The sequence below is a fragment of the Ascaphus truei genome, chromosome 14 (assembly GCF_040206685.1).
Source record: "Ascaphus truei isolate aAscTru1 chromosome 14, aAscTru1.hap1, whole genome shotgun sequence".
In the NCBI taxonomy this organism is placed as follows: domain Eukaryota; kingdom Metazoa; phylum Chordata; class Amphibia; order Anura; family Ascaphidae; genus Ascaphus; species Ascaphus truei.
The window spans coordinates 53,673,284-53,695,952 of NC_134496.1; the positions used below are offsets into that span (position 1 = coordinate 53,673,284).

At 45.7% G+C, this 22,669-nt stretch overlaps 1 protein-coding gene across 1 annotated transcript in view; it reads left to right on the forward strand.

The window, feature by feature from the left end:
• Positions 1-22,669, forward strand: part of LPP (LIM domain containing preferred translocation partner in lipoma) — a 243,942-nt gene that overhangs the window by 43,929 nt on the left and 177,344 nt on the right. The window contains exons 2-3 of the mRNA XM_075571029.1: positions 8,725-8,791; positions 14,201-14,273. The gene's annotated coding sequence lies outside the window, so the exon portion shown is untranslated. The remainder of the gene's footprint in view (positions 1-8,724; positions 8,792-14,200; positions 14,274-22,669) is intronic.

Consider the following 22,669-nt stretch of genomic DNA (forward strand, 5'->3'; position numbering starts at 1 on the left):
AATTTTGAAAAAGCCAATTGTAAACTGCAATCCCACAGCCGGACAGATATACACGTGTAAGGCCCCGGTAACGCCGCTGTAACGCGCGCCCCGCGAGATTGGCGGCGCGTTCAGCCGATTCCCCGGTCTGCAGCTAACTGCAGGCAGAGAGACCGGGGGGGGGGGGGTCGTGGTGGGGGGAGTGACGGGGGCGCGGCCATGACGTCACCCGGCAGGTTCGCCCTCATTGGCTGAACCGCCAGGAGGCGTGCCTAATCGCGCGACGCGAGTCCTGCTCTCAATTCTATTGAGCGCAGGAGCAGCTCTCGCCCCAGCGCTGCGGCCCCCCCTCGCAGCGGGCCCGGCGCAATTGAGGGGAGGGCTCTCGTCTGTGTGGCGGACGCTGTAGTAGGCAGCGGGGGCAAGGCCTAAGGGGCTCTGAACGATGAGGGGGGACTGGCTATGCTCGCGCTTACTGGCCTCGCGCTTACTGACCTCGCGCTTACTGCCTCGCGCTTACTGGCCTCGCGCTTACTGGCCTCGCGCTTACTGGCCTCGCGCTTACTGGCCTCGCGCTTACTGGCCTCGCGCTTACTGACCTCACGCACACGGAGCAGCGAGAGGAAATCCCACCCCTCCTAAGTCTCACTTTAAACATAAAAGGAACAGTAGTTATCGGGGTGTCAGATTTGGGTATAAAGGCGGGTATCGATCCCCCAGGTCAGACCCTGTAAGTAATCATGTCGGTAGAATTGGTTCCCTTTGGTCCTAGGAGGTATTGCCCCTTTAAAGTGCTCGGGTCCGTGGGGCTGCAGCTGTGCGGATGCTGCTTTATCAAAGCTTGTTGGGCCTTTGGTCTGTTTCCAGGAACTCAATGCTTGGAAAGAGAATTCCAGATAACATGCTGTCAGTGACTGTGTCCAGTCTGTGTGGGAAGAAGTCTCTCTCTCCTCTCTCCTCCCTCTCTCTCCTCTCTCTCCCTCTCTCCTCTCTTCTCCCTCTCTCTCTCTCCTCTCTCTCCTCTCTCTTCTCTTTCCCCCTTCTCTCTTTCTCTTTTCCCCGCCTTCTCTCTTCTCTTTTTTTCCGCCTTCTCTCTTCTCTCTTCTCTTTTTTTCCGCCTTCTCTCTTCTCTTTTTTTCCCCCCTTCTCTCTTCTCTTTTTTTCCCCTTCTCTCTTCTCTTTCCCCCCCATTCTCTCTTCTCTTTCCCCATCTCTCTTCTTTCCCCCATCTCTCTTCTTCCCCCCCTTCTCTCTTCTCTCTTCTCTTTCCCCCCCCTTCTCTCTTCTCTTTCCCCCCCTTCTCTCTTCTCTTTCCCCCCTTCTCTCTTCTCTTTCCCCCCTTCTCTCTTCTCTTTCCCCCCCTTCTCTCTTCTCTTTCCCCCCCTTCTCTCTTCTCTTTCCCCCCCTTCTCTCTTCTCTTTCCCCCCCTTCTCTCTTCTCTTCCCCCCCTTCTCTCTTCTCTTTCCCCCCTCTTCTCTCTTCTCTTCCCCCCCCTTCTCTCTTCTCTTTCCCCCCTTCTCTCTTCTCTTCCCCCCCCTTCTCTCTTCTCTTCCCCCCCCTTCTCTCTTCTCTTCCCCCCCTTCTCTCTTCTCTTCCCCCCCCTTCTCTCTTCTCTTTCCCCCCCCTTCCTCTTCTCTCTTCCCCCCCCTCTCGCTCTTCTCTTCCCCCCCCTTCTCTCTTCTCTTTCCCCCCCCCTTCTCTCTTCTCTTTCCCCCCCCCCTTCTCTCTTCTCTTCCCCCCCCTTCTCTCTTCTCTTCCCCCCCCTTCTCTCTTCTTCTCCCCCCCCCTTCTCTCTTCTCTTTCCCCCCATCTCTCTTCTTTTTCCCCCCCCCATCTCTCTTCTCTCTTCTCTTTCCCCCCATTCTCTCGTCTCTTTCCCCCCCTTCTCTCTTCTCTTTCCCCCCCCTTCTCTCTTCTCTTTCCCCCTTCTCTCTTCTCTTTCCCCCCTTCACTCTTCTCTTTTCCCCGCCTTCTCTCTTCTTTTTTTCCGCCTTCTCTCTTCTCTTTTTTTCCCCCCTTCTCTCTTCTCTTTTTTCCCCCCCTTCTCTCTTCTCTTTTTTTCCCCCTTCTCTCTTCTCTTTTTTTTCCCCTTCTCTCTTTTTTTTTCCCCTTCTCTCTTCTCTTTCCCCTTCTCTCTTCTCTTTCCCCTTCTCTCTCTTCTCTTTCCCCTTCTCTCTTCTCTTTCCCCCCATTCTCTCTTCTCTTTCCCCCCATTCTCTCTTCTCTTTCCCCCCCATCTCTCTTCTCTTTCCCCCCCCCCCATCTCTCTTCTCTTTCCCCCCCCTTCTCTCTTCTCTTTCCCCCCCCCATCTCTCTTCTCTTTCCCCCCCCTTCTCTCTTCTCTTTCCCCCCCTTCTCTCTTCTCTTTCCCCCCCTTCTCTCTTCTCTTCCCCCCCTTCTCTCTTCTCTTCCCCCCCCTTCTCTCTTCTCTTCCCCCCCCTTCTCTCTCCTCTTCCCCCCCCCCTTCTCTCTTCTCTTTCCCACCCCCCCTTCTCTCTTCTCTTTCCCACCCCCCCTTCTCTCTTTCTCCCCCCCCCCTTCTCTCTTTCCTCCCCCCCCCCTGCTAATGTAACAATGAGTTATGTGATCACAGTGAAAATAGAAGTTAAGGTAACTTGTGCAAAAATGTTTTGTTTTCGTTAATTGGACTTAAAGTATTTGTCCAGCCTAAGCCCGTCTGTTTCTTTGCCTGGGGCTCGTCTTACTGTGTGTGTGATCCTTGGTGCAGAATTCACCCCAGGCCCGATATCCAGCCCCACATAGTAAAGCGGTGTGCTTCCATTTCAGCTAACTTGGGCAATGTTACATTTAATGAGGAAGTCTGAGTGCTTGTTTAATCAGACATTCATGCTGCAGCACACGGCTTCTGAATGGTTTCTAGTGAGCACCGTATGCAAAAGACATTTTCCTAGAAAGCAGAACATTTGCGAATATCAGGAGAAGTGTAAATAACTGGAAAATGCCGTTTTTTTCCGTTCTGCGGCTGGCGTGCTGCCATTTCTTCCCCAATGGAAGAAGCACTGCATGGCTGGCTGCTTTAGCTTTCCCGTAGATAGTTTTGCATGCTTTATGCCTACAAAGGGAGAGAGGAGCGTATCTGCATGAAGGGGCTTACATCAGCCCAGGATGGGTAAGCCTTGGCTTTGAAATGCCGGCGTCTACTGCCTATTAAAAGCCAGAACGGGTGCTGCCCCACTTAGAAGCATATCGCAATGAAGTGCGCGCACCCAGCGCCGAACACGCCCTCTGACAATTTGGTTTTAGAAAGCAGCTTTGATAGCATTGCAAATGTTACATATAGTAGGGTGTCTAGTTGTAACTCCTATCACAATATATGCTACGTGTAAGTGGCTCGCTCAGAAACTCGCACTGTCTGGTTGCGCAAGGGCTCTACCTATCGGCTTTATATCGCCAGGCCTTAAATTCCCTGCAACAACACAAAAAACATGCATACATGTACACGTGTGTGTGTGTGTGTGTGTATACACATACACATGTACAGCTCAACCTCGTTATAACGCAATCCGTTACAACGCAAATCCGCTTATAACGCGATGCAAGCACGGCTCCCAATTTCCGTATTTATGAATACTTTACAACACGATTATTGGTATCTTAAATACTTTATTGTACAATGCATACAATTGTACATTATTTCTAACGCGACCCGATTTATAACGCAATGTGTTTATTTGGACCCCAAGCACAGCGCTATAAGGGGGTTGAGCTGTATGTTACATCACTCCTTTAGAATCTGGGTACTGGTGACTTCATATTAAAATATGTGATGCGCATGAAAATGTATAAATGAAATGTGAACGCGCTTTTTAGTTGTCCTGGGACGCATGCGTTTCGTGCATTGAACAAACGCTATTTGCACATTTTGCGCTCCTGAGCATTAGTCCTGCTTCGATATGTTTGTACCTGGTGGTTGAAGCCTGGTTACTGTGCTGGGATAGAGTCCTGGAACCAGCAAAATATCATTGTGCTTAGCCGCATTTTGTAGTTTGTGTTTTATATATATATATATATATATATATATATATATATATATATATATATATATATATATATATATATATATATATATATATATATATATATATATATATATATATATATATATATATATATTTAGGTCACTTTTTTTTTTTTAGTTTTTCAGTTGGTCCAACAACCTGTTTTTACTTTATTAAATCTTTATCGATTTTGTTACACCAGCCAAGACGTTTTGTTCTGCTGTGGCAGCGTGGCAGACTTGGCCACGGCAGGGGCTTCCAGCCTTTTCAGAGCCCCTGAAACCCCTTACATGGTTGCCTACCTGGACCCGCAGCCCTCGTGTTAGAATTGTAGTGGGGTTTTCTTTTTACGAACAGTTTACGTGCTCCAATATATAAAATAATTAGCATAATTGCATTATTCAAGGGATTCAGACGTATTGTAACTGAATGACAAAATCGAAACGCGGTAACAAAATAATGGTGATTTGAAGCATAAAATATGCAGCGCAGCAGAAGTATTTTTGTGGAACCCCAGATGACCGCCATGGAACACATGGTAAAAAAATACTCTGCTAAGGAACCCATTGCATTGTCCTCTCCTACTCCGGGTTGGAAGGCTGTGGAGTGCCTCCTGCTGGTACACATGTGCATCTGCTACATATGAGTAGAGGTTCTGTTCATAGCACTCGCCCGCAAGGTCGCCCGGAAGGTCAGCAGGGCAATATTGGGAGGTGTATTTGGGTGCCCATAGACAGATTGCGCTCCCTCACCCTTGCCCTTAGATAACCATAAATGGGTGTGGTGTACAGGTAAGGGGCACATGCTCTGGTGTAAAATTGTGTACGTAGTGATCAGTCGGACAGATGCACGAAGCTCACAACACACTATGTTAGAAAGCACTTACACTTTTTACACTTGCTGTTTATTATTTTATCATCTTTTTTCTTTCACTTTTTTTTTCCCCATTACTCCGCGCCCCTCCCCCCCCCTTCTTCTCCGAGTCGAATCATTTTCACTTTACGATCGTTGTTTGTAGTTTTACAATTTGTTTTCTTGAAAAATTACACGCTCAATGTTTTGGACATCATGCTGTGTTTAGGCAGTTGCTTGGCGACCGTGTACCACCGACTGGTGAACATGCGGCTGGCGGTGTGCGCGTGGGTACAATGTCCAGGGCGTCTCGGATGAGCAGCGTCACTAGGAGTCGCTTACACACCATTGTGCTACTTGTGAGTAGTGTGCAGCAGGCCGCGAATAGCGCTTGATGAGAAGCGTTGTCGGCTGCGCGGCCAGAGTTACACTTTCTTTATAAAGCAGCTGTATGCTGAACAATATGCCCAAATAAATCATTCCTTTCTGAGCCTGCGCTGGGAGCGGCCGCCCTTCCCTTGCATGGACTAGTGGATGGTGGCACCTTGTATTTATAGAGGGGTTGTTTCTTTTAATCTTTGCCTACTCTCAAATCGCATGGATACTTCATATAATGTTTCCCAAACCTGTCCCCGGGGGGGGATGCCACAGCCGTGCATTGTATCTGTGACAATCGACCAACTGCACATTCCCGTTCATTGCGCAAATTACACAGGACTTTTCTTGTTAGTTCATTGTTTATTGTCTGTGCTGGCTGCGGTTTCCTGGGAAGTGGGCTGAGAAAGCACTAGGATATAATAACCGTGTGTAGATATAGAAATGTTGCCAAGTGGGATGGAGAGAGAAGGGAGCTGTGTGCTGCTTGTGTGGCCTGTGCTGCATTCGATTGTCCGGACTTTATACGCACTATCCATGATCCTCGCGGTGCAGATCGGATTAATAAGTGGACGCCAGCGACTTGTTAACTAGATCAGGCTGTTTTACAGGTTCACAAACTGAGAAACAGGCAAACGTTCTTGACTCAAATATAGCACTTGTATAGTATTTTTATTAATCACTTAACTCCCGCCCCCCCATAAAGCAGAGGGGTTTAACCTGTGGTCCGTGCAGCAGGTTCGGGGAAAGACATATCATACTGTACATTTTTAGAACTGTTTAAAACGGACCAGGAGATATTTTTAAAATGAGTACTCCGTCCGATATTGAATTCTGCAAACCACTATTCACACCCACGAATGATCCAGGGGTTCGTTGGTTCAAAAAGGTTAAGAACCACTGGAGGCTGCATCATCATCAACACACTTTTTGTGTTCGTATAAATAGCAGTTTGTAGCTTTATAACCCGCTTGTATAGACACAAACCGTGGCCTCATTTGCCGAAAGCTGTGACCCTTCCACCGGGTGCAATTTCCATTCACTTTATGGCTGAGCTGGCAAAACGAGAGTTAACCCCCCCCCCCCCACACGCTTTGTATCCAGGACAAAGCTTTTTTCAGAAAGTGATTCTTGTAACAAAACAAAAATAAAAATCCCAGAAGAAAGTTTGCGAGGCGCCCGAGCGCAGAGAGATGGCGGAAGCGTTCTCGGCGAGAGTGCCTGATCATACTGAAACCGGAGGTGCGGAGTTTGGACGGGCTGCTGAGAAGAGACGACACTTTTGTTTCATGGTTTACAGAAGTGATGCCGTGTCTGTGCAGTGTGTGTCACCACAAACCTGCCCAGTCGCTGGGGCTGCCCCTTCGCACCCTGCGTTACTGTCTCGCTTTGTGCTCTCCGCTTCAAGTGCCATAAAAAAGAAACCCAGTATCCCTGCGCTTAACAGCATGAGAGGTTAATGTCTTCAGCCGCGCTGACCAACGGGGCTGCACGAGGAACTGAAGCTCTAATGAACCCAGTTTTAAAAGTGAAATCCACATTTTGAAACCATTATTTGTATTAAAATCTCCTTTTCTGTAGCTTTTATCTTCAATGCCGTGGGCTCTTGTGTGGATATTGCCTCTTTCTGTTTGTTGTGCTGCCTTGCATGAAGTAATGTGTATGTCGGGCTCTTCCACTGGTGGATGCGGTATATTTAATGTACTGTATAGCCCTGTTCACCTAATGTTCCTATGCACTAGTACCCATGTATCTGTCATCATAACTCTGTGCCCGGGACATACGTGAGAACGAGAGGTAACTCTCACTGTATTATTACTTCCTGGTAACACCTTGTATAAAATAATAAAGTTGAATTTTTCAGACTGAAACGCACTTGTAAGTTAAGGTCATGTAAATCTAACTGGTACAGATGTTATAAACACTTGCAAAATGTTAAAATATACTGTTTTTTAAGCCTTTAAAAATATCTAAAATAACATTACATTACGCTGGTGGCCCTCGCAGTCCGTTTTCTGATAGGGGCCCGTGGAGAACTAGTTGAAGAGTCACGGTGTAGAATATACCCCCACACTCGCTGCACAGCTCTTAATGGTCTGTCCTGCCATGGCTTTGGCAGTATTAACATGCGTGTGTCATATCCTGCATTAAGCACGGCAGGCTCGATCACAAATATACTACATCATTCATTTATTGATCGGAAACTGAATGTTCTTTCAGGTTGACTGGTTTCCGGTTTGAACTTTAAGTCTTACAATGCAAAGTTTCTTTACCGGAAGATATGTTAATAGAATAGGCACAGATACATATGTAGTTCATATACTGGGCATGGATAGATCTGTAGTTAATATAATAGGCACGGATAGATATATAGGCACGAATAGATATATAGGCACGGATAGATATATAGGCACGGATAGATATATAGGCACGGATAGATATTTAGGCACGGATAGATATATAGGCACGGATAGATATTTAGGCACGGATAGATATATAGGCACGGATAGATATATAGGCACGGATAGATATATAGGCACGGATAGATATATAGGCACGGATAGATATATAGGCACGGATAGATATATAGGCACGGATAGATATATAGGCACGGATAGATATATAGGCACGGATAGATATTTAGGCACGGATAGATATTTAGGCACGGATAGATATTTAGGCACGGATAGATATATAGGCACGGATAGATATATAGGCACGGATAGATATATAGGCACGGATAGATATATAGGCACGGATAGATATATAGGCACGGATAGATATATAGGCACGGATAGATATGTACCGTATTTGAGAAATAACTTTGTTTACAATCACTTTTCCCCATGAGACAAACGGTGCTTTTGTTTTCATTTAAAAGTAACTCTTGCAGAGATGGAAGCTGTGACTTGGATGTGACTGTGTTTGTCCGTGTTTCCTCTCTACATCCATTTCTTTCCTATGTTTTCTTGCTATAGAGTTTGAGTATTTGATATGTACAGACCCTCAGGAAACATGTAAAATATCTGAAATTATTGCAATTTTAGGAGAGGGGAGTCCTCCCAACATGATATGCTGTATGCAGAAATCACTGTATTCAATCACGCATGATCACCCTTGCTGACACGTGTGGCAGTACAGAGGTTAATTCATGCATTAGTTTTTTTGCACATGCACCTGACTGTTGCAGGTAATGTTCACGTAGCTTACAAACCAGGGCGGACGTTGCTGGTGGTCTGTGCACTCTACACCTGGGGAAGCCAACTCAAGTCCTCGAGCACAGGTGGCTCAATCTAAGACTGGGCCACTGACTGAGCCACCAGTGCTGAAGCAGGGATATCCTGAAAACCTGGCCTGTTGGTAGCTCTTGGGGACTGGGGTTGGCCACTCCTGCTATATATATATACACCGTTTGTTCTTTGGCTAGCTGAATTATTCATGTATTCCTGTTTTATCTGAATCCTAGTTGTGGGTTACAAAGTATTGTCTTTGTTCACAGGTGTGTGCGACTTCACCGCCCCGTAACGACAGTTCACAAAACGCGCTTTCTTTATCCAGATACGCAGGTAAGATTTGAACGCCAGGGTTTTGAATAATAGGTCTCGTATAGTGCTAACAGTGTACATGGCGAATAAGTATTCCAATGGCATACAGCGTCCCTGTCTGGCAGAGCTTGCAATCGTAGTTTGGTGCCCGAGGTACAGGATTTAAAGTGACTTGCACAAGAAGCTAAGAGTGGGGTTTAAACCCGAGGTTAAAATGTATTAAAGGAAGTGTTTGTACAAGAGAGCTACTCCTCCCGCTCGGATACAAAGTATACATTATATACAGCGAGATTTTCTATGCTTTATAAGGTATTGCAGGAGGTCACTGCTGGGAAATACACCTCTTCACTGCTGGAATCAGCTGCGTATCTGGCCACCCCTGTTTTGCAATGTGTAGTGAGGTCACTATAAGTTGCAAACGCTCAGCGTGCACCCCCGCTTATCACCTTATTGGTTGTTTTGCAATTACAGTACTTAATTTTTTTTTACCTCCCATAACTTTTTTTAAATGTCATCCAGTGTATGAACAGGCCTGGTAATGCCATACAGTATTTGCAGGCCTGGCACACTGCCCCACTGGTAATGCCATACAGTATTTGCAGGCCTGGCACACTGCCCCACTGGTAATGCCATACAGTATCTGCAGGCCTGGCACATTGCCCCCTGGTAATGTTTTCTGCTCTTGAAAGGACCTGTGTTTCCCAGCTGTGTTTATTGACCTGGCATCCTCTAACTCTTCTCTCCCCCTTTGAAGATGTGTCCGGTTGGAACCAATTCACTTGTACTTCCATTAAACTTTCATGACGCGATGTAGTCATATCCTCTGAGTAATGCATGAGGTGTGGATTCGTCTTAATGATTCTGCATCCAGGCTTCATGTTTCTAGAAAGCCGACCAGTTTCCGATGGCTGAAGCCCAGCACCTTCCTAGACATTTCTTGATCACACCTAGACAAATCTAACGGTGTACAAGCTTTGGAACCTCACCGGGTTCTTCAGCTGTTGATGACACCTGGTAGCTTCTCCCGGTTTATCCGTGGCTCACACATGCACAGAACCAAACACCCACAGCTTGTGGGGTCTATAATTGAAAGGCCGCAACGCCAGAAACTGAAAGTAAACTAGTCTTTAACTCGTACAGAGCAGAATGTATTTGCTGTTTGCCCCGTGTGGCAGACCCCACCAGCAGTAAAGGGTTAGAGCAGCGACCTTACTGACCTTATTCCACCTCTCCAAACCCCGCCATGTTTCTCCATAAACGTGTTCCACTGAAACGGCAAAGCTTCTGTAAGCCGATCACGCTGTTGTTGCTTTGCATTGTTACTTAAAGCAGCGTGGCGTTTAGAGACACGGCCTTTTCCTTCCACAGAAATTAAGCACGCTGCGATGGAAACTGATACTGAAAACGGTGACATTGTTAAACGCAGCTCCAATGTGGTTATTGCTATTGTGGGCAAAAGGGCAATAGGAACAAGCAGCAGAGATCAACTTCAAAGCAATTGTTCCACTGCGTAGTGTGTGACAGGATTTACAGCAGGCCTGTAAAATGCATTCATTTGTTTTATTATGTTTAATAAATTCCGCACACTGCAATACATGCTGCTTCCATTAGGTTGTAGTTCAGTGGTTTTAAACCGTTTTTTTTGTGTTAAGGAACCATATAATTTAAAATTCTGCGGAACCCCAACGCTCTCTAATAGCGTATCTGAGATCAGATGCATTGTAAGGAACCCCAACCTTCTCTAATAGCGTGTAACATTAGATGCATTGTAAGGAACCCCAACCCTCTCTAATAGCGCGCCTGAGATCAGATGCATTGTAAGGAACCCCAACCCTTTCTAATAGCGTGTCTGAGATCAGATGCATTGTAAGGAACCCCAACCCTCTCTAATAGCGCGCCTGATATCAGATGCATTGTAAGGAACCCCAACCCTCTCTAATAGCGCGCCTGATATCAGATGCATTGTAAGGAACCCAAACCCTCTCAATGATTTTTCAAAATGTTATTTTTTTGTGACTGTCCCTTTACATTTTTAAATATTACCGGTGATTTTCCGGATGCGTTACACTGACTGAAAGAGACCAGCAAAAATGTGTGTGTTCTGAAACTTGCGGTACTGATTGGATACTTACAATATCATCTCCTTTTTGTTCTTCATTCCCTAAAAAGGTGTTATTGACTGAACACCATGTTCCAGCCATGAATCACTGACCGCTGTCTTTTCACCAGTTAGTGCTTTGCACAGCAGACGCCCATTAAATGTTCTATTCATCTTGTCTGTACACTTTGACGACACTGCATGTAAGAGTTCGCAGGCACAGGCGCTGACTGGCTTTCACGTGCTGCGGTGACTGGCTTTCACGTGCTGCTTTTAGCAATCCACCTCGCTCCTGCTTTTCAACATTATCACTGGAAAGAGTCTGAGGCAGGACTGTGACTTTATGAAATCTCCAGGGCCACTTCATATTCACTGGAGTTAAGCCATTTAGCACTTTCCCTACATGCCTAACCGTTATTTGTTTAATAGTTTTGCAAACGGTGGCCCTAAAGTGCATTGCTTAAAAGCACAATACTACACTGCACGCTGGTTTTATTCAGATAGAAGGAATGCAGCAGCCGTTCCAAGGCTGTGGGGATTAGGAAATTCACAATTGAATTAGGTTTGCAAAAAGATCAGTTCCTTGGAACACCGATACATTGTCATTAGGATACAAAAGCATTGTTTTGGGTTACTAAATCGGCACTTTCCTCCGGATATAGGTAAATAGAAAAAGCTGACATTAAAATGAACCCAGCCTTGCCATTATTATACTGGGGGCATGTTGCATTCAGTCCATGATCTTGATGATCTCTGATGTGGTATGAATTGTGCATTCCCTAATAATGTACGTCTGTGTCCCAGAAATACCGTGCGTGGGTTGGGTTTTGCTGCATGAAACAGTCTCTCTTAACATGATGTGACAGTTTGCGATCATTAGTTATGGATCACTTCCAGGGGACCTCTCTCCCAGTGACACTTACCTGCCAGGTAACAATGGCTTCTGCATACCTTGCAAGTAACATATGGCCGTGTGTATAGCGGTACCATCTAAACCCAGGGGTGAGCAAACTTTTTATGCCGAGCCCCCCTTTTCATCCATGAAATTTCTCGGGGGCTCCCCTGCCGGATGAAATCAAAATCACATGGGGGGGAGGGGGAAACCTTTATTAAACGGTATATAGTTTCATTAACTTGTTTTGCTCAATGTGTGATCCAGATAAAAAGGTGTAAATTACCTGGTCTCCCGTGACAGGCTATCTACCGTATAGAATCTATACGGTATATAGGCTGCGATTATACAGAAACGTGCACAGATGGCTGTCAGCAGGGATATCCTGAAAAACTGACCTGTTGGTAGCCCTTGGGGACTGATGTTGCCTTCCCCTGTGCTGGTCATGGTGTGGTGGGTGTTGGTGCTGCCCCATGCTGGTATCCGGCTTCCATGCAAGCCTCGGTAGCTTACGCTTTTGCTACATGTATCTCTTGTTCCTGACCTAACCCATCTGTAGTCATGTGACCGCACTCCAGCCCCCCTTCTGCGCACTGTACGCACTCACGTATATGGTGGTGTCCCATTGAACTTGTAGTGATGTTGCCGAACTGTGACCCATGTGCACTTTTTAATGTTATTTTCGTAGTTGGTTGCCCTCTTTGGCAGTAAAGGGGTTAAGATCTGATAGTTTTGCTGATTTTGACCCAAAAGCCAACCTCTGCCAAGCACAAAAATCCATACTGCTCCTTTTAGGGACCCTTCCGTCTAAGCCTTCAATATTTTTTGTGTGTTTAATTTAGAGATGCTTGTTTACTCATCCCTGATCACTGCGACGTTGCAATAGCTGCATCATCTTCGTTATTTTAGTCCCTACCATAAGCCATCCTTATTATATATCCCACAAACATTTCTCCTTGTACTTCTGCACTGTCATTAAACATGCATTATAAACCAACAATGATAAGCAGCGTTGCATGGCTGTCGCCGCACTGGTTATAGGTTATCTGGTATATGATGCCATGTGGGACTGTACCTATAAAGGGCTCTTTGTAAAACAATGATACTGTAGCACTGGCAGCACCATTATTTCACGTGCATGCGTCCCTTCTTTGTATTTTGTCCATTTTTTTAAAATAGCCCACAGTATCCATGGCGACTGGACCTTTCACACAGTATTTCTCTGACTCGTTGTGAAATGCTGACAATTAAATATACAGTACTCTTTAAAGAGATCAATCTTTGTTGTCATGCCAACCAGCTTATATTTAGAAATGTAACAAGTACATGGAGTTCAATTGCTCTTGTACTGAAACATGAATCTGCAGCTAAAATTGATTTTTTTTACATTTTTTTTTATTGAAGATTTAAAGCACTTGTTTTTAGAATGTTTTCCTCTGTTGTACAAGGATATTTTGTAGGTGGACTTCAGATTCCTGCATGGGATCTGCTCAGAAAGGTTCTGGTTTTGTATGCGGGGCGAGTTCTTTTAGCCGTACTCCCCTGCGTAACTTTCCACAGTAGAATTGGGCATCCGCTGGCCATGAAAATGCTTAGTAAGATTTGGCAGGGGGCTCTGGCGCTTTTGGTGACTTGCATTGGGATGAGGGAATTTCCGTTGGGAAAAGCAGTGAAATGCTACTTGTTCCGTAAAATTGAGGGAGTCTTTTAAAGTGCTTAAAAGTTTGGGTGCGTGAAAATGGAGATAAAACAGAGATGGCCAACTCCAGTCAAGGGCCACCAACAGGTCAGGTTTTCAGGATATCCCCGCTTCAGCACAGGTGGCTCAATCAATTATGGGATATCCATAAAATGTTACCAGCCCTCGAGGACTGGAGTTGGCCACTCCGGGGAGAGAACCTACATGCTAAAGTATTGATCAGCGTGTAATAAATACGGGAGACGGTTTCTTTCGCGCGGTAATGGGCACTCGAAGGCATTTTGTATTCCTAATTATAATTTGGGGCAGTTGTTTTTCTGCCCCCTTTTTGGAGGTAAAAATCACAATCTTGAATTTCTTTTTTTTGTTTGATTTCAAAATCACTAACATGACTTGTTGGTATGTGCAATGACGTCCTTGTTTTATAAATGTAGCTATTGAAGTTTAATGGTAACAATCAGACCTGTAATCTAGAAATAGCCCCGCACATGTACATATAGCGTAAGGGGTTGCAAGTGCGTCCCGCTGCCGAGTGAGCAACAGATTGAAAGATTAAACTGGCAAGGTAATAAAAACCTTCTTTGTCATCATTAGAAATAGGGCCCGTTGTCACTGGCCTCTTCCCCTTCTGTGCTCCTGTTCGTGTGGGACCGTGGGGTTAGTTTAGTGCTAATGGTTACGTTGGTTATCTGTGCAAATCGTGTGTGCTGTTTGTAACAAACGCATCTGTTTTCTTACCAGGCCGTGTGCGGTTTGATCAAGCGCAGCATAGACGTCTGCCGTCATAATCCGGAAGAGGGGGCCCTCCTCCGAGGTAAGGAAGCGACTCCAGTTATTATTTGTGCCTTGTAATAAAGTGTGTTTAGCAAATAGCCTGTGTTCCGTATGGCTGAAGAGCTCCATTGTCGGTAATGCGAGTATCCAGCCCGTAAGAAGCAGGGGCCATTCCGACTCCTGTGTGTAATTCGCCAGCTGATTCCAACATCACAACATTGGGTCATAACCTGATGAATTACAGTTACCAGCTTGTGCACCTGCTGCTTGATTATTCCTGTGTTGAATATGGAGTACTTCCTGCAGCATTAAAGCAGCTTTAACAGGTAAAGGTGTCAGAACATACATTTTTGGAGGGCTCTGGACCAAAAACTATTTAATTTTAATGGAAAAGTACTAACTTTAGTTGGAGAATAAAACCAATGTTGCGAATACGCCAATTCCCAGTAAGTGAGAGTCAGAAGTGCAATGTTATTTGACAGGCCTGTGTTGGAGCACCGTATCCGTGAACTGGTTTAACAAAAGGTTTTGCGTTCTGGACATTTGACATTGTAATGGCAGAATGAGCATGTGAAAATCACAAACTGTTACATTGAACCACAACTCTGCCGGTTCAATCATGTTCTAGATTTTTATATAGCGGTTTTACGGCCATAGAATTCTCTAAACAGCCTTAGAGAACCCATCTATGAAACTACCAGTTTTCTAGTCAATGGGCTGCTAGTCTAATACTGGCCCATTGCATCAGATACAGGGCATCCCTAAAAAACAAGACTAGATGTTCAGCGGGGTTATAAAATAGTTTGGCAACGTCCGTCCGTTCTGGAGAAATCTTACTCCGGCAGCTGTGTGTGGCTTTCAAATGCAAAATGTGCACAGAAAATAGACAATTAGCCGCTAACTCTGCTAACCGCGCTAACTCTGCTAACCGCGCTAACTCTGCTAACCGCGCTAACTCTGCTAACCGCGCTAACTCTGCTAACCGCGCTAACTCTGCTAACCGAGCTAACTCTGCTAACCGCGCTAACTCTGCTAACCGCGCTAACTCTGCTAACCGCGCTAACTCTGCTAACCGCGCTAACTCTGCTAACCGCGCTAACTCTGCTAACCGCGCTAACTCTGCTAACCGCGCTAACTCTGCTAACCGCGCTAACTCTGCTAACCGCGCTAACTCTGCTAACCGCGCTAACTCTGCTAACCGCGCTAACTCTGCTAACCGCGCTAACTCTGCTAACCGCGCTAACTCTGCTAACCGCGCTAACTCTGCTAACCGCGCTAACTCTGCTAACCGCGCTAACTCTGCTAACCGCGCTAACTCTGCTAACCGCGCTAACTCTGCTAACCGCGCTAACTCTGCTAACCGCGCTAACTCTGCTAACCGCGCTAACTCTGCTAACCGCGCTAACTCTGCTAACCGCGCTAACTCTGCTAACCGCGCTAACTCTGCTAACCGCGCTAACTCTGCTAACTCTGCTAACCGCGCTAACTCTGCTAACTCTGCTAACCGCGCTAACTCTGGCTGATCACTGTCCCTCACCGGTCCTGGGCTGCATGTGGATTTTACCATATTTAGCTATACAAAGTGATGTTTTTGGTGTTATTTTGGCGTCCGATTTTCTAACATTTCTTGTAGAGAGATCTGTTTGTTCCCTTCCTGTTTCTGGCTGATGAGCTGTGTCTCAAAATGCTTTCTGAAACCGTCAAAAAAAACGATTGATTTAACCCAATATAGATCAGTGATCGCTAGGGAAGCACATGTCTCACAACCCTGTTAATTGCACCCAGCAAAGGAAATGGTAGTGTGTGCCTGTTTATTACAAATATGCCATTGTGCCGTTGGCATACAGCACAAATACACTGGGCACCCCTGCTCTAGTGTTTGCTATATTCCCGGCCTGAAAGGGCGCACTGGCATGTATTGCTTTGGAGTTGAAGTTACAAATAGGTATATATTTAAAATATAGTTCTTATATATCAAAAACCCTAAGGTAGCCACATTTTACCATCTCCCGAAGCTACACAAGGGAAAGACACCACCTCCAGGGAGACCCATTGTGTCTGGCATTGGTAACTTGACATCCAATGCCAGCATCTATGTGGATACACTGCTGCGACCATTTGTTAGCTCCCTACCATCGTATCTTCGTGATACGAAGGACGTGTTACTCAAACTGGAGGGCATTACTGCCAGCCCAAACACGCTTCTGGTCAGTCTCGATGTTGAGGGACTGTACACCAGCATTCAACACATGGTCGGCATGAAAGCCGTTGCCCATTTTTTACGATCAAGAGGCCAAGATCTATTTGAACACAATGACTTTATTCTACAGCTCTTGAACCATACCCTCACAAAGAATTACTTTGTATTCAATAATAGGTATTATCACCAAATCCAGGGCACCGCTATGGGGACTACCTGCGCCCCCACCTATGCCAATTTATATCTAGGCTGGTGGGAGGAAACGGTGGTCTTCAGCGAGGCCCTGGAAGCCTATACAATCTTTATTGATCTGTGGGTAAGGTTCATAGACGATATCTTTCTATTATGGACAGGTACGGTGGACCTCCTAACTGAGTTTGTGAATGTGTTAAACACGAACAAAAACAATCTGAAACTCCCAACTGTCTCGAGTCTATTAAGCATAGATTTTTTGGACATTACTATTCTCAAGGATAAAACAGGTAAACTAGATACCACGATCTACAGGAAGAGCACGGCAACGAACAGCCTACTTAGAGCAGAGAGCCAACATCCAAGACATGTTATAAACGCCATCCCCATAGGCCAATACTTACGGGTCCGGCGAAACTGCTCGACTCTTCCTGAGTACAAAGAACAGGCCAAGCTACTAACAGACAGATTCCTAGAAAGAGGACATTCAAAGGGTAGTTTGATCAAAGTTTACAACCGGGCACTACATACACCAAGAACGCAGCTTCTAGCCACTACTAACCGAAGCAATCTAGGGGAGGGATACAAACATCTACGATTCATTGGAACTTTTAGTGACCAATGGGGTTCGATCTACCGTATCCTAAACAAACACTGGCACATCCTCCTAGATGATGACGACTTAAAGGGGGCGTTATCAACAAATCCCAAACTCACTAGTAGGAGGAGTCGAAATTTAAAAGACATCCTAGTGAGAAGTCATTTTCAGATAAAACAGAGGGGTACCTGGCTAGACCAAAAACCGAAAGGATCATACGCCTGCGGGAGGTGCAAAGCATGCAAATTTGTGCCTAAAACTACCGAGTTTTCAGATTCTAGTAAAACACGTGTATTCAAGATCAAAGAATACATTAATTGCACTACAGAGGGGGTTATTTACCTAATCATTTGTTCTTGCGGAAAACTGTATGTAGGTAAAACCTTCAGACATTTCAAAACCAGAATACTTGAACACCTGGGATCCATAAGAAATGCAAAAGACACCCCACTTACACGACACGTGACGATTGAACATGATGGAAACAGCGAAAAACTAGTGTTCATTGGTATCGAACACATCCCTTGGGGTCAACGCAAGGGTGACTGGAATAAGGTCCTCTTGCAGACAGAATATAAGTGGATCTACACATTAAAAACACTCAGCCCTGTAGGCCTGAATGAGGGTTACATATATACCTCTTTCATATAAAGCACCATGTAAGCCGTGTGACGGTGAGACCATAATGTATGTGGGGTTTAACTGGGATATAGCTTAATGTTCGGTCCGTATTGACCTTTTGGGCGGACAATATTTTGGCAATCAACATTCCTACACCCACCTATACTTATAAGTATATTTGTTATGAACATCTGCATCACATTACTTGGGGGGTTTATGGTATATAGCTTAAATTTAGATGTTCGTTTTGACCCTCGGGGCGGACAACATAGGTCAGGACACTCCTACACCATTAAAATAGATACAGACATGGAGATATTTACTCTAAGTATGTATTCACCTATGTGGAGTTAATGGTCTGAGTAATACTGTGTAAAAGAGGTATATATGGGACCATATTCATTACAGGACTACAATCTACACAAACTGTTAAGTGGTTCATGTCCCAATACACTGCATAGATATATATCTGCTGTTGATGCAGCAATAAACTATTGCTTGGATCCTTCTGAGAAATAGTATCAGCCTCTCCATGTGCATGAGCACAGTTTTACACAGCATAAAATCAACACGAAATGACTGAAACCACAAAGGGGTTCCATGTTATACAGTGTAAGTGAGCATATGCATTTTGCTCAAATAAGGCACTATATATTTCAAATAAACCTACCAAAATGTTTATGCATGCACTATGTCTACATGCATACTTACCAGCAACAATATACACTGTGTGAGTATATCACAAAGTATACGCATGACTACTATTAATCCCGGCAATTAACCTGCTTGTATTGATAGTTAAATAACAGCAACGGACATATACAGGTCTCCTGGAATTTAAGACCCAATACATACAGGATTAGGGCTCTGAAACTAAATATGTGGACCCCTATTACAGTATTACAACCTGAATTACCTTTGATACATGGAGTATGTGTATTTCTGCTAACATGCAATTCATAGGTCTGGGCAGTAATCACGCAAAATCATTACATACAACCTGCCAGAATACACATTAACAGACGGATCCAGTGATAGGTAGGCAGGCGAACTGGAATTAACACACTCATTTCTTATCCCACTCAGAACATTCAATAATTAGACACTTCTTACTTTATTGAGGTTCAGAAAAGCTGTCTATAGCTTTAAAAGGGTGGTATAGACGCCCCCCACCGTTCGGTAGCAGCATACATAAAAGGATAGCGCTGCTCTGTACTGGCACCTCCCACCTTGAGAAAGCGCTGGTCCCCTTACGCGCAGAACGTACGTCGGCATGACGTCATCGCGTTGACGTCGTGGAGGAGGCAGTAATCGGGTGAGATCAGTCCTTGCATCGGTCAGTTGCGGGGAATACATTTTACATGTTATATCTATTGATCTGTACCAGTATTGACGTGTGGGTGCCATGTGTTACACTAGAGCTGAGGGCTACCTGAGAATTGATATGCATTGAGTATACACGTATACACTGTGAGCCACAACATGTGTAGATGCCCCGCTGTGTGAGCGACCAGGTGTGTGCAGCTCATATCTCCTCTGAGAGTTTGTGAGCAGCATGGTGTCACAGATATTGTATATATTTCCCTACATAACTGGAGGGACACCTGAGTGTTTGGTTACAATTAGAAGCCCACGCGATTGAGATTGTGGTATTAACCTCACACCCTCATCTGCACACCACAGCTACCATCGTGAGTAGAGATTAACTCTACAGCAGTCAGTCACCTGACCTCTATTAACTATCTGTGTGCTGTATATACTCACCAATTACTTAGATGGTAACTATTCCTGATCGCCACACCTGTGACTGTCCCCCGTTACATTCACATTTTAATTGGTTTTAAGTTAGTTTAGAGCGAGCGCTTTATGTTGTTTGTCTAGCTATATACTAATAAAATATTTGTTATTTTTGCCAATTGGCGTTTTAGTGGCAATTGTCCTCTCACAATGTTGGGAGCAATTGCTTACCTGTAACGAATGGTTGACTGAACCACATCTATATATTTGGTATTTACACCGTGTAATTCACCCCTAGCCTTGTGTGCAGCCAATGAGGATCTTTGAGGAGGATTCTAGGCCTACTTTGTACGTCTTTGTCTGTTAACCCTATTCTCCTTGCACCGGCAGGCAATATATATATATACCCTAACTGACATATACATTGTATATCAGGGTGAGCGGTAGATCACAAGTTATGTATATATATTTAATCATACCTATGTCTACTTTCATTCAAAAGATTAAGAACCTTATTGAAATGCAATTCTAAGTATACTTTCACTGTAAATAACAAAGCTTATTGTCTCTCTGCCCCCCCTCTGCCTCTGTCCCCCCTCTGCCTCTGTCCCCCCTCTGCCTCTGTCCCCCCTCTGCCTCTGTCCCCCCTCTGTCCCCCCTCTGCCTCTGTCCCCCCTCTGCCTCTGTCCCCCCTCTGCCTCTGTCCCCCCTCTGCCTCTGTCCCCCCTCTGCCTCTGTCCCCCCTCTGCCTCTGCCCCCCCTCTGCCTCTGCCCCCCCTCTGCCTCTGCCCCCCCTCTGCCTCTGCCCCCCCCCTCTGCCTCTGCCCCCCCTCTGCCCCCACTCTGCCTCTGCCCCCCCTCTTGCAGTGTAAAGAGGATTAGAAGTTACTTTAGTAATACTTTTTGTAAGACTAGTTGGTATACTCCTGATGTAGAGAGACCTCTGCTCCTATACAATGCCAAGGCTGCAACTGCAGTTATCTTTCTGTGTATAAAAGGGTCCAACGAAGAAGTCTGCCTCTAGTTTAATAGACACACAGATACCCAGCAAGATCTCTGGTTTAATAGTCCTGTAGATTGGGCTACAATGGTTGTGAAGTCTTGGCCCTAAAAACTGAGCACTGTAATTTACACCTAAAGTCTTTTCTTAAAGTGTTCATGAAAGCTTCTCTCTGCTTATTCTTACCAGCTTACATGAATGCAGCCAGGTTGTTGATGTGTCAAAACAAATTTCTCAACAGGAACACATTTTAGTACCAAATATGCTCAAGATATGAGTATACTGTGAAAAAGTGAATCACGACCCACTGAGGAAGCATTGATGGCATCTGCTGAAGCTGTTACCTTTTTGACAGAGCACAGATTATTAAATGCCAAAACAGAATGTGAGATGTGCTCTACTCCTGTTCCCTTTTGTGAAGATCCAACAGGGAACTGAAGCCGTTCTGGATTAGAGGAAGAACATGAAGTTAGGCAGAGTTTCTAACAGAGGGCAGTGACTCCAGTAACACGGATCACTTCCAGTGTGCAGAGCAGGTGACATTTTGAGGGGTTGTAGGAAGTTAGTGTGGATTTTCGTTCATGTTAACCTAGTGCCAGGTTTGTGTGATAATGGCCCAGTACTAACAATAAGGCACCTTCTGGCCAGTACAAATGATCGGACCATTTCCTATCGCAAGGCTTAGCACAATATAGTAAACATGGGCCTCTATTCAGTAAAGTAATGTGTAGATTTATATTCGGACTGTTGAACGTATTTGATTAATGAGGACAAGCAATGAATGTTAGAATATCGGTCTATAATTTTGGAGCGGCGGGAGCCCCCGCAGCATTGGCGACACCCCCTGGCGTACCCAAGGTGCTTTCTGGTGAAGTTACAGCTGGTATTACTTACTGTTTTTTTTTTTAATGGGATTTAAATGGCCATCCAGTAGGACGCCGCTGTCAAGGACGTTACTTCCCTTTGGCCTGTGATTTGGCTGCCATTTTGTTTCCCCTGTAGAGATATTTAAACCCAGTATCTTCACCAGCAAGTATCTCTGGGGTCAGGGGGTCCCCACACCTGAAACTGGTGCTGTTCGTCTCCGGAGGATCCCCTGGTTTCTATCCTGGGGAAAAAATAAAAAATAAGAAAAGCGTATAGGGGGATTGCTGCTTTAAAGTAAAAGGGATTTGACCTTTTACAAACCATTATCGCTGTCCCCAGGGGCTTGGTCACACTAAATATCCGTGTAAAGCTTGCCACCAACCGTGTGATAATCTGACGCAAATTGTGTAATTGATCATGTTCATGATAGAATTTGTGGTTATGTGAGAGAGAGAATTTGCTTCCCAAACGTTTCCTGCGCAAAGCTGTCAGCCGTTCCATATGCGGTGCACGGTCAGCCGTTCCATAGGCAGTGCGCGGTCAGCCGTTCCATAGGCAGTGCGCGGTCAGCCGTTCCATATACAGTGCGCGGTCAGCCGTTCCATATACAGTGCCCGGCCAGCCGTTCCATAGGCAGTGCGCGGTCAGCCGTTCCATATGCAGTGCCCGGCCAGCCGTTCCATATGCAGTGCCCGGCCAGCCGTTCCATATGCACTGCCCGGCCAGCCGTTCCATATGCAGTGCCCGGCCAGCCGTTCCATATGCACTGCCCGGCCAGCCGTTCCATATGCAGTGCCCGGTCAGCCGTTCCATATGCAGTGCCCGGTCAGCCGTTCCATAGGCAGTGCCCGGTCAGCCGTTCCATAGGCAGTGCGCGGTCAGCCTTTTCATAGGCAGTGCCCGGCCAGCCGTTCCATATACAGTGCTCGGCCAGCCGTTCCATATACAGTGCCCGGCCAGCCGTTCCATATACAGTGCCCGGTCAGCCGTTCCATATACAGTGCGCGGCCAGCCGTTCCATATACAGTGCCCGGTCAGCCGTTCCATATACAGTGCCCGGCCAGCCGTTCCATATACAGTGCCCGTCCAGCCGTCACATATACAGTGCCCGGCCAGCCGTTCCATATACAGTGCGCAGTCAGCCGTTCCATATACAGTGCCCGGCCAGCCGTTCCATATACAGTGCCCGGCCAGCCGTCACATATACAGTGCCCGGCCAGC